Consider the following 6,798-nt stretch of genomic DNA (forward strand, 5'->3'; position numbering starts at 1 on the left):
GGGGGGAGGAGGAGGGGAGGGGAGGGGAGGGGAGGGGCTGGGAGGCGAGGGGAGGAGAAAGAGAGGGAGTGGGAAGGGAGGGAAGGGGGAAGAGAGGGAGTGGGAGGGGAGGGGGATGAGAGGGAGTGGGAGGGGAGGGGAGGGGAGGTGGAAGAGAGGGAGTGGGAAGGGAGAGGGGGAAGATAAGGAGCGAGAGGGGAGAGGAGGATGAGAGGGGGAGAGAGGAGGATGAAAGTGGGAGAGAGCAAGAGAGGGAATTGAAGAGGGGGAAGAAAAGGAATCAGAAGAGAGGGAGAGGACTGGGGAGTGATAGGTGAGAGGGGAGAAATGAGGAGAGAGGGAACAGAGAAGAAAGGCTGAAGGAAAGCAATAAGATGTGAGAGGGAAGGGGGAGAGGGGAGAGGGACGAGGGGTGAATAGGGTACGGGGAGAAATGGAGAGAAGGAAGGGGAGGTGAATAGAGAGAAAAATTGTGAGTAGGAAAGGAGATAAATCACAGCAGAAAAGCAGGGATGAGAGAGAAAGGGAGGGGAAAAGGAAAAGTAAGAGGTGAGAGAGGAGAGAGGGTGCCACTGAAAAGAGGAAGGAGAGAAGTCAGGGGAGTTGGGAGGGGCGAAAAGGAAGAGTAAGAATGTAAGAGAGATGAGGGGTACCAGAAAAGGGAGGGAAAAAGGAAGAATGGGAGAAGGAAAAATGGGAATGAGAGGAAAAAGGGAATGGAAAGGGGAATGGGAGAGTGGAGAGAAGAGTAATGGGAGAAGAAGGAATGATGTGGGAGGGAACGGAGAGAGTAGGAGGGAAGGGGGTAGGAGACAGAAAAGGAGGAAAGGGAGAAGAGGGGAAAGGGTTAATAAAGGTAAGAGGAAAGAGGGGTCTGAGAGATGGGGAAAGAGTCTAAAAGTATGAGAGTAAGGGAGAGTGTTAGCCGGGGGGTAGGAGGAAAGGAAGGAGAGACGTGACTGTAAAAAGAGTACAAATAAATAGGGGAAAATAAAAACCTACGGGGAAATAAATCAGGTAAGGGGAAGGAAGGTTGAGGAAAGGGGAAAGGTATGAAAAAGGGGTGAAAGGGATAGAACAATAAAAAACATAGAAAGTATGGAGAGGGGAAGGAGAAAAGGTATGGAAGGAAGGAATGAAAATGGTGGAAGAAGGAAGGGGATGATAAAAAGAGAAAGAGGGTAGTGAGAGAGGATAGTGAGACTATGAGGGAAGAGAAAGAAGAAGTGAACGATCAAATAAGAAAAAACAAGAAAACGTGAGAGGCAAAGGTTATGACGGAAAGGATGAAAGGATGAGCAATAAAACGTGAGATAAAAGAGATGAAAGGTGGGGAGAAAGAAAGGAAAGGAAAGGAATGTTATGGAAGAATGCAGATGAGAGGAATGGATAGAGGAAAGTGGATGATAAAACGAGAAGGAAGTGTGATGAAAATATGAGAAAGGTGGTGGAGAGGGCGAGTCATCTTGTTACAAAGCAAGGAAAAGTTTAGGGTGACATTATATCTCACATATTCAAGGACACTGGTGGTGGTGGTGCTGGTGGTGGGAGTTGTGATGATGGTGGAGACAGTGGTGGTAGTATTGGTGGTGGGAGTTGTGATGATGGTGGAGATAGTGGTGGTAGTAGTGGTGGTGGGAGTTAAGGTGATGGTGATGGTAGTGGTCATAGTGGAAATTGTGGTGACAGAGGGAGTTGAGGCAGTGTTGGTGAAAGTGGGTGTGGTGGCAATTGTCGTGATAGTGGAAGATCTGGCGGTAGTGATGGTGATGGTTGTGGTGGTGTTGTAGTTTAGTGATAACAGATATGATGATGGTAATGATGATGATGATAATGATGACGAAGTGACACCAAACTAATCATCTCCATCAGTTACAAATACAAGCACGACCATCATCAACATCCACCTAAGCACGTACACCACCATCACCATAGTAACCACGATCACCATCATTATCGCTCTCCCCACTAACACCTAAACTACCATCATCCTCAAATACAACCACCATGACTACTATTATTCTACCACTACCATCACTCACCACCACTGAACACCATAACTACCATTACTCTACCATGGCTTTTTTTCACCATCACCATCCACTGATATCTTAACCCCTTCAGTCAGATGATGTATTTTTTAAATCTGTTCTTGCCATCTCCAGACGATTTCATTCAGCTTGGGGGGAGACTTTTCGAACTGGAGGGCTTTTATATCTGGCCTTCATCAACAACACGAGGACATTCCAAGTTAAGTCAATCGTCTCCAGGCAACAAGAATTAAAAAAAAAAAAAAGATATTTGTGCCGAAGAAGTTAATATCATCAGCCCAATCGCCATCATTCTCGTCGGCGTAGGGGAGATCGCAGCACATCTCTCTAAGCGATTTATTTTTCATACTTAACATTAATAATCTACTTGAGTGTTAATGGTGAAAAAAAAAACTATTAAGAAAAGGTATATCTAACATACGAGGGAATATGAACCCTCTGAATCAGGTGAAGCATTTTTTTTTTTTAGTTTTTTTTTCCACATCCAAAAATGTCACTCCAAGGCTGAATAAAATCGTCTGGGAATTGGAAGACTAAACTTAAAAAATACGTCACCGGATTGAAGTGGTTAAGAGGTTATAGACAAAATAAATCGCAGAGGAGTGAGTTGTTACGAAATCTGCTAATCCAGGGATAATACGGACCATTTTCACAGCGTTATGTAATATACTGATGCAGCTACCTCCACCACCACCACCATCACCGCCTCTGTTATGCAACCAACATCAGCACCAAGACTATCACCATCACCACCACCATTAACACCCTACCACCATCACCACCATCATTAACACCCACCATCATCACCACGACTGTACAACCATCATCATCACCACCATTATACACCCACCATTATCATCACAACTACCACCATCACACTACGATTACAAAACCACCATCACCATCATACAACCACCATCACCATCGCGGTTACTCAACCACCACCATCACCACAACTAGCACCACTAACACTCACACCACTCACTAGTGCCACAACTACCACTACTATCAACCACCATAAAACTCACGATTAGTACCATCATCACGTTCATCAACAAATCACAGCAACCACTATAATCACCATAATCTCTCACTCACCTCCACCATTACAACTACCACTATCAATCACCACAGGAACCACGACAACCTTCATCACTCTCATCATCAAATACCACCTGAATTACCATCACCACCATAGCAACCACAACAACCACCATCATCAACTGTCATAGCAACCACATCTACCACCATCATAATCTCTACCACCATAGCAACCCTTGAATTCAATCATTCTGTACCCATACGTAATATACCGATACATATGCTCCGTCATCATCACTTTCACCATCACTTTCGCCGGCACCAGCCCAGTCACCACCATAGTATCGACCCCTCCCGCCGCATTATGTAATCTCTTCATCACCGCAGCTACCACAACCACCAGCACTACCACAGTTATATAACCACTACCAGCATCACCACTTCAACCACCACCACCACCATAATTTACACGTCAGTCATATCCTCTATAACTACAACAACCACTATTACTACGATTATACAACCAACATCACCATCACCACAACTCGTACAACTAGCACCACCATCATTACTACATTTAATACCGCTACAAGCACAGTAAAACAATCACCATCACCACAACCACCGCCACCGTTACAACTACCCTAACCACCATCATCACTGCCATTATTACAATCACTACCACCATCCATATCATGACGACAGTCACCACCACTATTATCCCCACCACCATCAGAACCACGATAACCACAACTGTGTCAAATAATTTATAATACTGTATCCGTCTATTTATCTATCTATCTATCTCACCCATAATCTCTCTCCACTCACCTCCACTCTTTTCCAGCCAACAAAGCCATCCTCCATCATGTACTTTTCTTGAAACAAAACCTTGACCTTTTGCTTCATTTATACTGTAAACAACAAAGTAGTGCAGAGGCGATGCTGACAGGTGAACGAAGAGAAGAGCGAGACCGAGGTGGAGGGAGAGAGTGGAGAGAGTACATCAGTGATGGAGGATGGATGGACAGATATAAAGACAGACAGATACATATATACAGACAGAAACATAAAGAGACAGTGAAACATACGGACAGATAGAAAGAGACAAATAGATAGATAGACAGATATATAGGTGGATAGATAGATAGATAGAAAAAAAGACTGACGAACACACAGACAGACAATCGGAAGGGTAGAGATATATAAAGCAAACAGACAGATGAATAGACGGAAGGGTAGATACAGATAAAGTAGACAGACCAGTAAACACATTGATGAACTTACAGGTAAATAACTAAACCGTAAAATACTTGGAACTTCCGTGTTCAGTTATCCTAGACAGCCAGATAGAAAAACAGACAATACTTGGAACTTTCTCACTCAATTATCCTACAGTGACAGACACAGACAGCCAGATAAAAACTTTCATTCTCAATAATTATCCTTCACTGACAGACACCTAGACATATATTCTAAGGACTTTCTAGCCAATTGTCTTAGATGCCCACAGGTAGCTTGATGTAACTGTTTGGTACTTTCTCGCCCAATTATTCCCATCAATGCGATGAGGTATTAATTGTTTTATTCTGGTTAACATCCGAGGAGTGTATTCAGTTTAGGGTAGACCCCCAAATAAGCGTCCCTAGTCTTCTGCCCCACCTTTGCCTTTTACTCGTGGTGGATGGCTAATTATTCTGGCGTCTTTTATTCTTGACTTTTCTTGGTAGGTCGATGTTTGTTCTTTCTTTTTCTTTCTTTTTTTTTTTTTTGTCCATCAAACTGGCTTCTGTGAATTTGCGTGTGATTTATTCACAACGTTTATTTTTATCCTTTATCCCCACTTCACTCACTCTTCCTCCCTCCCTCCATCCCCCTCCTCTCTCTCTCTCAATGTTGCATGTTTCTTTGTATCGCCACATCATCTCCCCTCCTCCTAATTCGTACTCGCACTACTTGGTTTTCTACACACCTTAACTCCTGGTCCTGACCACTTCTCATTTCTATATATTAATTTCTTACGTTCCCTTTACTTCGATCGACAGTATTTTGAATGCAGGCATATTGAAAAAAAGAGGATGTGAACACACACACACACACACACACACACACACACACACACACACACACAGTCGACAGCAAATTTACGTATCCCTCCTTCACTCCCTCGCCCTTCTCGTTTCATTCGCAAAGCACGCCCCCTCTTACTTCCCTCTCCTCCCTCTCTCTCTATTACCTACCTACCTACCTAACGCACGCTCCTTCTTATTCTCCTCTTCCCCTCTCTATTTATATATCTACCTACTTACCTGCTTGTTTACCTATATATTTATCAGTCTATCTACCTATCTATCCATCTATTTCTGTCCATCTATTTATCTACATAATATGTCCGTCCGTCCGTCCCTCTCTCTCTCTCTCTCTCTGCCATCCTCCGGCACCGCTACGAACTGTGACCTTTGCCGTGCTCGCGTGTGACCTGGGGTGAACTGCGGAGAGGGCGGAATGTCACGGGGTCATGAGGTCGGGTAGTGAGTATGCTGGCAGGACAGGTCACATCGGCCCAAGGTTGTGCGCAGTGGGGAGGGGGGGTAGGCTAGGTAAGGACGGTGCAGGCGGAGGGTTCAGGTGGGCGTTCAGGTAGGGAGGGTTCAGGTAGGGAGGGTTCAAGTGGGGAGGGTTCAGGTAGGGAGGGTTCAAGTGGGGAGGGTTCAAGTAGGGAGGGTTCAAGTGGGGAGGGTTCAGGCGGGGAGGGTTCAGGCAGGGAGGTTTCAGACAGGGAGGTTTCAGGTGGGGAGGGTTCAGGTGGAGGTCAGGTGAGAGGTTCAGGCAGGGTGAGGTGAGGTTAGGTTTGCTGTGTTGCGTTAGGCTGGCTTAGGATGGGCTGGGTTACGGAGGGCTAGATTTTAAACAAGAATGAACCAAAGTCTTAGAGCTTGATACCAATGCCCCCTCTTAAGAATGCTGAACGTCGGAAAGCCAAATGATGACCTCGTGTATGATTAGAATTAGGTCAAGTGAGCCAGAAAAGAAATTTAGTCAGATTATGATTCACTGCAGTAAGTAAGGCTAGATCAGTTTCGGTAAGGGTAGGTTGGGTTTGGCTTGCTTACGTTAGGTTAGGGTTAGTTATGTTTTAAGTTGATTATGTTTGATTAGGTTGGAGTTCACTAAGGCGATTAAGGTCAGGTCAGAATGAAAGCCTCTCCCAGCCGAAAATAAACCTTGCTTTCAAATATGCATAAACTAGACCGAAAAAAGATTGCCCCCCCCTGCCAAAAGGTCACAGGTAGGAGAAGGTGGGTCAGGGCGAGGTCACGACATAGGTCAGAGTGTGTGTGTGTGTGTGTGTGTGTGTGTGTGTGAGAGAGAGAGAGAGAGAGAGAGAGAGAGAGAGAGACTAAAGTTTATTCTCATCTTCCAGTTACTTTCTTCAATGTCAACTATAATTACTCTCTCTCTCTCTCTCTCTCTCTCTCTCTCTCTCTTACTTAACAGTGACTCAGAGATAAGGAATGAATTCGATAAGCCATGAGGACCCATATCCGGTGCTAGGAGGAGGAGGAGGAGGAAAGAAAGAAGAGGGCGAAGAAAGGACGAGGAAGATGAATATGAGGAAGCGGAAAGATGAGAAAGGAGGGAGAAAAAGGGCTAGGACGGAAAGAAAAAAAGGAGGAGAGGGCGAAGAAATTGAAGAGGATGAGGC

Source organism: Coenobita brevimanus, chromosome 94 (assembly GCF_032717465.1).
Source record: "Coenobita brevimanus isolate Jiangsu-jjx chromosome 94, ASM3271746v2, whole genome shotgun sequence".
Taxonomy (NCBI): domain Eukaryota; kingdom Metazoa; phylum Arthropoda; class Malacostraca; order Decapoda; family Coenobitidae; genus Coenobita; species Coenobita brevimanus.